General features: G+C 40.6%; 1 pseudogene; it reads left to right on the top strand.

Annotated features, from left to right (window-relative positions):
* Positions 1 to 3205: 3205 nt before the first annotated feature.
* Positions 3206 to 5944, top strand: LOC135538014 (vesicular glutamate transporter 2.1-like; annotated as a pseudogene).
* The last annotated feature ends 3906 nt before the right edge of the window (positions 5945 to 9850 follow it).

The raw sequence follows: 9850 nt of genomic DNA, 5'->3' as shown, positions 1-9850 counted from the left end.
CTATTCTTTTTATAGTCTCAAATGGTACTCTATTCCATATAGTATCAAATGGTACTCATTCCATATATAGTCTCAAATGGTACTCTATTCCATATATAGTCTCAAATGGCACTTTGTTCCATATATAGTCTCAAATGTCACTTTGTTCCATATGTAGTCTTAAATGGCACCCGATTCCATATATATATGATTCCCTAAGCAGTGCACTACTTTTGACCAGGGTTGAATTGGCTGCCATTTAACACAGCCGCAGTCCCACCTCAACCCATTTATCCAGAGAAGGAATGTTCAGCTCAGATGTCATGGTCAGATTATTTTAAGATAAGATATGATAATCGTCACTTGTATTTGACTAATGAGAAAAACTGTCCGCTCAGTTATCAGTGCCGTGTATCAAACACTGACTTATCCCAATCGGATTTATTACTGAATATTTGTTTGATGATATTAAATCCTATTTGGTTAAGTCATTTGGAAATTATCCGCGTCGGCAAAAGAACAGATACTGGACAGAGGAACTCTGCCTACATCCCGGAGTCGCCTCTTCACCGTTGACACTGAGACTGGTGTTTTGCGGGTACTATATAATGAAGCTGCCACTTGAGGACTTGTACTTGTCCTCTTGCTCAGTTGTGCACCAGGGCCTCCCACTCCTCTTTCTATTCTGGTTAGAGTCAGGTTGCGCTGTTCTGTGAAGGGAGTAGTGCAAAGCGTTGTACCAGATCTTCAGTTTCTTGACAATTTCTTGCATGGAATAGCCTTCATTTCTCAGAACAAGAATAGACTGACGAGTTTCAGAAGAAAGTTATTTGTTTCTGGCCATTTTGAGCCTGTAATCGAACTCCACAAATGCCGATGCTCCAGATACTCAACTAGTCTAAAGGAGGCCAGTTTTATTGTTTCTTTAATCAAAGTAAACAGTTTTCAGCTGTGCTAACATAAATGCAAAAAGGTTTTCTAATGATCAATTAGCCTTTAAAATTATAAACTTGGATTAGCTAACACAACGTGCCATTGGAACACAGGAGTGATGGTTGCTGATTGTGGGCCTCTGTAAGCCATGTAGATATTCCATTTAAAAAATCAGCTGTTTCCAGCTACAATAGTCATTTACAACATTAACAATGTCTACACTGTATTTCTGATCAATTTGATGTTATTTCAATGGACATTTTTTTGCTTTTCTTTCAAAAACAAGGACATTTCTAAGTGACCCCAAACTTTGAACGGTAGTGTATGTATAATATAATATATCCTATACTCTGTGTTCCTCCATAGGGAGTGACCTACCCAGCTTGTCATAACACAATTATAATGTATATATGTATAATGTAATATATCATACACTCTGTGTTCCTCCGTAGGGAGTGACCTACCCTGCCTGTCATACCACACTACAAATGTATATATGTATAATAATCAAATCAAAATCAAATCAAATCAAAATCAAATCAAATTTATTTGTCACATACACATGGTTAGCAGATGTTAATGCGAGTGTAGCGAAATGCTTGTGCTTCTAGTTCCGACAATGCAGTAATAACCAACAAGTAATCTAACTAACAATTCCTAAACTACTGTCTTATACACAGTGTAAGGGGATAAAGAATATGTACATAAGGATATATGAATGAGTGATGGTGCAGAGCAGCATAGGCAAGATACAGTAGATGGTATCGAGTACAGTATATACATATGAGATGAGTATGTAAACAAAGTGGCATAGTTAAAGTGGCTAGTGATACATGTATTACATAAGGATGCAGTCGATGATATAGAGTACAGTATATACATATGCATTGTTTAAAGTGGCTAGTGATATATTTACATAATTTCCCATCAATTCCCATTATTAAAGTGGCTGGAGTTGAGTCAGTGTCAGTAGGTTGGCAGCAGCCATTCAATGTTAGTGGTGGCTGTTTAACAGTCTGATGGCCTTGAGATAGAAGCTGTTTTTCAGTCTCTCGTCCCAGCTTTGATGCACCTGTACTGACCTCGCTCTTCTGGATGGTAGCGGGGTGAACAGGCAGTGGCTCGGGTGGTTGATGTCCTTGATGATCTTATGGCCTTCCTGTAACATCGGGTGGTGTAGGTGTCCTGGAGGGCAGGTAGTTTTCCCGGTGATAGCAGCGCCCCGGTGATGCAGCGCCCGGTGATGCGTTGTAATATATCATACACTCTGTGTTCCTCAGTAGGGAGTGACCTACCCTGCCTGTCATACCACACTATAATGTATATATATATAATATAATATATCATACACTCTGTGTTCCTCCGTAGAGAGTGACCTACCCTGCCTGTCATACCACACTATAATGTATATATGTATAATATAATATATCATACACTCTGTGTTCCTCCGTAGAGAGTGACCTACCCTGCCTGTCATACCACACTATAATGTATATATGTATAATATAATATATCATACACTCTGTGTTCCTCAGTAGGGAGTGACCTACCCTGCCTGTCATACCACACTATAATGTATATATATATATGTATAATATAATATATCATACACTCTGTGTTCCTCCGTAGAGAGTGACCTACCCTGCCTGTCATACCACACTATAATGTATATATGTATAATATAATATATCATACACTCTGTGTTCCTCCGTAGGGAGTGACCTACCCTGCCTGTCATACCACACTATAATGTATATATATATGTATAATATAATATACACTCTGTGTTCCTCCGTAGGGAGTGACCTACCCTGCCTGTCATACCACACTATAATGTATATATGTATAATATATCATACACTCTGTGTTCCTCCGTAGGGAGTGACCTACCCTGCCTGTCATACCACACTATAATGTATATATGTATAATATAATATATCATACACTCTGTGTTCCTCCGTAGGGAGTAACCTACCCAGCCTGTCATACCACACTATAATGTATATATGTATAATATATCATACACTCTGTGTTCCTCCATAGGGAGTGACCTACCCAGCCTGTCATACCACACTATAATGTATATATGTATAATATATCATACACTCTGTGTTCCTCCATAGGGAGTGACCTACCCAGCCTGTCATACCACACTATAATGTATATATGTATAGTATAATATATCATACACTCTGTGTTCCTCCGTAGGGAGTGACCTACCCAGCCTGTCATACCACACTATAATGTATATATGTATAGTATAATATATCATACACTCTGTGTTCCTCCGTAGGGAGTGACCTACCCAGCCTGTCATGGCATCTGGAGTAAGTGGGCCCCACCACTGGAGAGGAGCCGCCTGGCCACCACCTCATTCTGTGGATCCTATGCCGGTGCCGTGATAGCCATGCCTCTGGCTGGGATCTTGTCCAGTACTCTGGCTGGTCCTCCTGCCTTCTATCTGCAATGGTCATCACCTGAAAACAGTGGTAATTAGTTACTGAGTGGACTATCCTGGCTAAATCACCGTCCATAGTTATTTTAGAGAAGCACATGTCTGTCCTAGGGGGATCCTTTATGAGAGCCATGATTGTCTATTTGACTTTTATTTGTGTCTGTTGACTAAGAAATCAGAATAAACCAGAAATATCCATATACCTCATATTTTATTAATCAGATTTACAGTAATATAACTCTATCATTCTCTCTCTCTCTCTCTCTCTGTGTGTCTCTCTGTGTCTCTCTCTCTTTCCTCTCTCTCTGTCTCTCTGTCTCTCTGTCTCTCTGTCTCCTGTCTGTCTCTCTCTCTCTCTCTCTCTCTCTGTGTGTCTTCTCTGTGTCTCGCTCTCTCTCTGTCTCTGTCTCTCTGTCTCTGTCTCGGTCTCGGTCTCCCGGCCTCGCTCTAGGCTGCTTTGGGATGTTCTGGGTACATGTTCTGGATCCTGGTGTCCTATGAGAGCCCAGAGGTTCACCCCACCATCACCGCCGAGGAGAGACGTTACATCGAGGAGAGCATCGGAGAGGGTCAAGAACTCTTCGGTCCTGCTAGCGTGAGTTCTCCTTTCCTCCTTCTCCTCCTCTTCCACGTATCCAACTAACTGACATGTGTTCTGCCATACACAACTATGGCTCTGCAGAAATACAAGACTCCATGGAGGAAGTTCTTCACCTCAATGCCCGTCTATGCTATCATCGTGGCCAACTTCTGCAGGAGCTGGACTTTCTACCTGCTCCTCATCAGCCAGCCGGCCTACTTCGAGGAGGTGTTCGGGCTTCGAGATCAGCAAGGTAAAAGGATGAGCTGCTTCACTCACAATACCAGCCAGGTGTGAATTAGTTGGCTTGATTTGTGTAAGACGTAACTGGCCAGACAAAACTCATCAGACATTCTAATACAAAAACATATCCGTTGTGTCATGTACATCACTTGTATGGGGCATAAGCAATTGCTTACTGAGTACCAGTGTTGGATTTCATTTCCATTTCGTAACGTGAGGCTAAAATGTCCCCTAGGCACCAAACACAGACACATCCTGGTCCGCGTCCCTAAATAGTATCCTATTGGCCCGGTTACATTGTACCAGGGCTCTGATCAAAGTAGTGCACTACGTAGTAAATAGCGCATTTGGACGCAGGCGATATAACTCAGGCTGGCCTGACAAGTGTAATAATTCAGATGCTGGGTGGATCTCTGCCTCTTTGTGGATCAGGTGTGAATTATAGCCTCGGTGTGATATCTGGAGTCAGTGGTGGTTAAAGGGGAGTAGGAAGACGTGTTCTGGGACAATCGCTGTTTTGATTTAAGAGGTGATATCTTGAATTAGATGATATCTCTTTTTAGAGCTCCTCCGGTAGTTTGCAAGTCTGCACCCTGCACAGGCATTACTGTTATCATGATACGACTTGCATGACAACAACATGATACGTCATGACACAACATGATACGCCATGACACCATGATAAGTCATGACATCATGACAGCATGACATCATGATATGTCATGACATCATGATAGCATCATGACATCATGATATGTCATGCATGACATCATGATACATCATGACAGTATGGCATGACATCATGATACATCATGACATTACGATACATCATGACATCATGACATCATGATACATGGGAACACGTCAAGGCCATGAATGACAAACTAATCTGCGTTTGAAAGATCTGAACACAGAACAACATACAAGGAGAATTTACAGACATGTTGGAAACAGACTTCTGAAATGAAATTTGACACGTAATAAATATGTATCTGTCACACCTTGGTCTTAGTATTTAGTGTTTTAGTTAATTAGTTGGTCAGGCCAGGGTGTGACATGGGTTTATGTTTGTTGTATTTCTTAGTGGGGTTTTTTAGTTATTGGGATTGTGGCTGATTAGGGGTGTGTGTTGCATAGGTTTGGCTGCCTGAGGCGGTGATTCTCGTTGTCTCTGATTGGGAACCGTATTTAGGTAGCCTGGGTTTCACTTTGTATTTCGTGGGTGATTGTTCCTGTCTCTGTGTTAGTGTTCACCAGACAGGCTGTATAGGTTTTTCACGTTCCGTTTGTTGTTTTTTGTATTTATAAGTTATTTCGTGTATCGTCATTTGTTCCATTAAAAACATGAGTAACCAACACGCTGTATTTCGGTCCGACTTTCTTTCGACAAACGAAGAACGCCGTTACAGTATCTGGATAGACCATTTCATGGGTTGTCAGTTCTGCCAGGTTGATGTTAATTGCAGTCAACTTGAAGGTTGAAATGTTTATGGTTCACTGTATGTGTTGTCAGGTGTTAATGCTGTAGGCACCTCCACACTTACTGAGGACCATCATAAAGCCCTTTAATGTTATTGCTATTGTTTATATTAATTGTTGATGTTGATGTTTGCGTTGTCAGGTGGGCATGGTGTCGGCCCTGCCTCACTTGGTGATGACCATCATCGTGCCCATCGGAGGACAGCTGGCTGACTGGCTACGCACCAGAAACATCCTGTCTACTACCACCGTCAGGAAGATCATGAACTGTGGAGGTGAGGGCTACATAAGGACTTCATAGAGATTTCATAAGGGCTACATAGAGATTTCATAAGGGCTACATAGAGATTTCATAAGGGCTACATAGAGATTTCATAAGGGCTACATAGAAAATTGTGTAACACATTCATAATCTGTACAGATCATCCTGTCAACTTTTTTATTGATTTATTTTACCTTTATTTAACTAGGCAAGTCAGTTGAGAACAAATTCTTATATTCAATGACGGCCTAGGAACAGTGGGTTAACTGCCTGTTCAGTCTAATTATTAGACCTTGTCAGCTCGGGGGTTTGCAACCTTCCGGTTACTAGTCCAACGCTCTAAACGCTAGGCTACCCTGCCGCCTCTACACTCTAACCACTAGGCTACCCTGCCACCTCTACACTCTAACCACTAGGCTACCCTGCCACCTCTACACTCTAACCGCTAGGCTACCCTGCCGCCTCTACACTCTAACCACTAGGCTACCCTGCCACCTCTACACTTTAACCACTAGGCTACCCTGCCACCTCTACACTCTAACCACTAGGCTACCCTGCCGCCCATCGTCATGGTCTGGAAGGTCATGAACTGCGGAGATAAAGATTACATTTACATTACATTTAAGTCATTTAGCAGACGCTCTTATCCAGAGCGACTTACAAATTGGATTAGCTACATAAGAACTTCATAACAAATACATAACACATTCCTAACCTGTTCATATCACATTGTAGACTGTAGGTCACCAAGGATAATAACTAGACTGTAGATAATAAAGGATAATAACTAGGCCCAGGACTGACTGAGGTCACCAAGGATAATAACTAGACTGTAGGTCACCAAGGATAATAACTAGACTGTAGGTCACCAAGGATAATAACTAGACTGTAGGTCACCAAGGATAATAACTAGACTGTAGGTCACCAAGGATAATAACTAGACTGTAGGTCACCAAGGATAATAACTAGACTGTAGGTCACCAAGGATAATAACTAGACTGTAGGTCACCAAGGATAATAACTAGACTGTAGGTCACCAAGGATAATAACTAGACTGTAGGTCACCAAGGATAATAACTAGACTGTAGGTCACCAAGGATAATAACTAGACTGTAGGTCACCAAGGATAATAACTAGACTGTAGGTCACCAAGGATAATAACTAGACTGTAGGTCACCAAGGATAATAACTAGACTGTAGGTCACCAAGGATAATAACTAGACTGTAGGTCACCAAGGATAATAACTAGACTGTAGGTCACCAAGGATAATAACTAGACTGTAGGTCACCAAGGATAATAACTAGACTGTAGGTCACCAAGGATAATAACTAGACTGTAGGTCACCAAGGATAATAACTAGACTGTAGGTCACCAAGGATAATAACTAGACTGTAGGTCACCAAGGATAATAACTAGACTGTAGGTCACCAAGGATAATAACTAGACTGTAGGTCACCAAGGATAATAACTAGACTGTAGGTCACCAAGGATAATAACTAGACTGTAGGTCACCAAGGATAATAACTAGACTGTAGGTCACCAAGGATAATAACTAGACTGTAGGTCACCAAGGATAATAACTAGACTGTAGGTCACCAAGGATAATAACTAGACTGTAGGTCACCAAGGATAATAACTAGACTGTAGGTCACCAAGGATAATAACTAGACTGTAGGTCACCAAGGATAATAACTAGACGGTAGGTCACCAAGGATAATAACTAGACTGTAGGTCACCTAGGATAATAACTAGACTGTAGGTCACCAAGGATAATAACTAGACTGTAGGTCACCAAGGATAATAACTAGACTGTAGGTCACCAAGGATAATAACTAGACTGTAGGTCACCTAGGATAATAACTAGGCTGTAGGTCACCAAGGATAATAACTAGACTGTAGGTCACCAAGGATAATAACTAGACTGTAGGTCACCAAGGATAATAACTAGACTGTAGGTCACCAAGGATAATAACTAGACTGTAGGTCACCAAGGATAATAACTAGACTGTAGGTCACCAAGGATAATAACTAGACTGTAGGTCACCAAGGATAATAACTAGACTGTAGGTCACCAAGGATAATAACTAGACTGTAGGTCACCAAGGATAATAACTAGACTGTAGGTCACCAAGGATAATAACTAGACTGTAGATAATAAAGGATAATAACTAGACTGTAGGTCACCAAGGATAATAACTAGACTGTAGGTCACCAAGGATAATAACTAGACTGTAGGTCACCAAGGATAATAACTAGACTGTAGGTCACCAAGGATAATAACTAGACTGTAGGTCACCAAGGATAATAACTAGACTGTAGGTCACCAAGGATAATAACTAGACTGTAGGTCACCAAGGATAATAACTAGACTGTAGGTCACCAAGGATAATAACTAGACTGTAGGTCACCAAGGATAATAACTAGACTGTAGGTCACCAAGGATAATAACTAGACTGTAGGTCACCTAGGATAATAACTAGACTGTAGGTCACCAAGGATAATAACTAGACTGTAGATAATAAAGGATAATAACTAGACTGTAGGTCACCAAGGACAATAACTAGACTGTAGGTCAGCTAGGATAATAACTAGACTGTAGGTCACCTAGGATAATAACTAGACTGTAGATCACTAAAGGATAATAACTAGACTGTAGGTCACCAAGGATAATAACTAGACTGTAGGTCACCAAGGATAATAACTAGACTGTAGGTCACCAAGGATAATAACTAGACTGTAGGTCACCAAGGATAATAACTAGACTGTAGGTCACCAAGGATAATAACTAGACTGTAGGTCACCAAGGATAATAACTAGACTGTAGGTCACCAAGGATAATAACTAGACTGTAGGTCACCAAGGATAATAACTAGACTGTAGGTCACCAAGGATAATAACTAGACTGTAGGTCACCAAGGATAATAACTAGACTGTAGGTCACCAAGGATAATAACTAGACTGTAGATCACAAAGGATAATAACTAGACTGTAGGTCACCAAGGATAATAACTAGACTGTAGGTCACCAAGGATAATAACTAGACTGTAGGTCACCAAGGATAATAACTAGACTGTAGGTCACCAAGGATAATAACTAGACTGTAGATAATAAAGGATAATAACTAGACTGTAGGTCACCAAGGATAATAACTAGACTGTAGGTCACCAAGGATAATAACTAGACTGTAGATAATAAAGGATAATAACTAGACTGTAGGTCACCAAGGATAATAACTAGACTGTAGGTCACCAAGGATAATAACTAGACTGTAGGTCACCAAGGATAATAACTAGACTGTAGGTCACCAAGGATAATAACTAGACTGTAGGTCACCAAGGATAATAACTAGACTGTAGGTCACCAAGGATAATAACTAGACTGTAGGTCACCAAGGATAATAACTAGACTGTAGGTCACCAAGGATAATAACTAGACTGTAGGTCACCAAGGATAATAACTAGACTGTAGGTCACCAAGGATAATAACTAGACTGTAGGTCACCAAGGATAATAACTAGACTGTAGGTCACCAAGGATAATAACTAGACTGTAGGTCACCAAGGATAATAACTAGACTGTAGATAATAAAGGATAATAACTAGACTGTAGGTCACCTAGGATAATAACTAGACTGTAGGTCACCAAGGATAATAACTAGACTGTTCAGATAATAAAGGATAATAACTAGACTGTAGGTCACCAAGGATAATAACTAGACTGTAGGTCACCAAGGATAATAACTAGACTGTAGATAATAAAGGATAATAACTAGACTGTAGGTCACCAAGGATAATAACTAGACTGTAGGTCACCAAGGATAATAACTAGACTGTAGGTCACCAAGGATAATAACTAGACTGTAGGTCACCAAGGATAATAACTAGACTGTAGGTCACCAAGGACAATAACTAGACTGTAG

Source organism: Oncorhynchus masou, unplaced genomic scaffold (assembly GCF_036934945.1).
Source record: "Oncorhynchus masou masou isolate Uvic2021 unplaced genomic scaffold, UVic_Omas_1.1 unplaced_scaffold_8895, whole genome shotgun sequence".
Classification (NCBI taxonomy): domain Eukaryota; kingdom Metazoa; phylum Chordata; class Actinopteri; order Salmoniformes; family Salmonidae; genus Oncorhynchus; species Oncorhynchus masou.
Note: the sequence above shows the minus strand (reverse complement) of the source record. Positions and strands in the feature narration are given on the sequence as shown.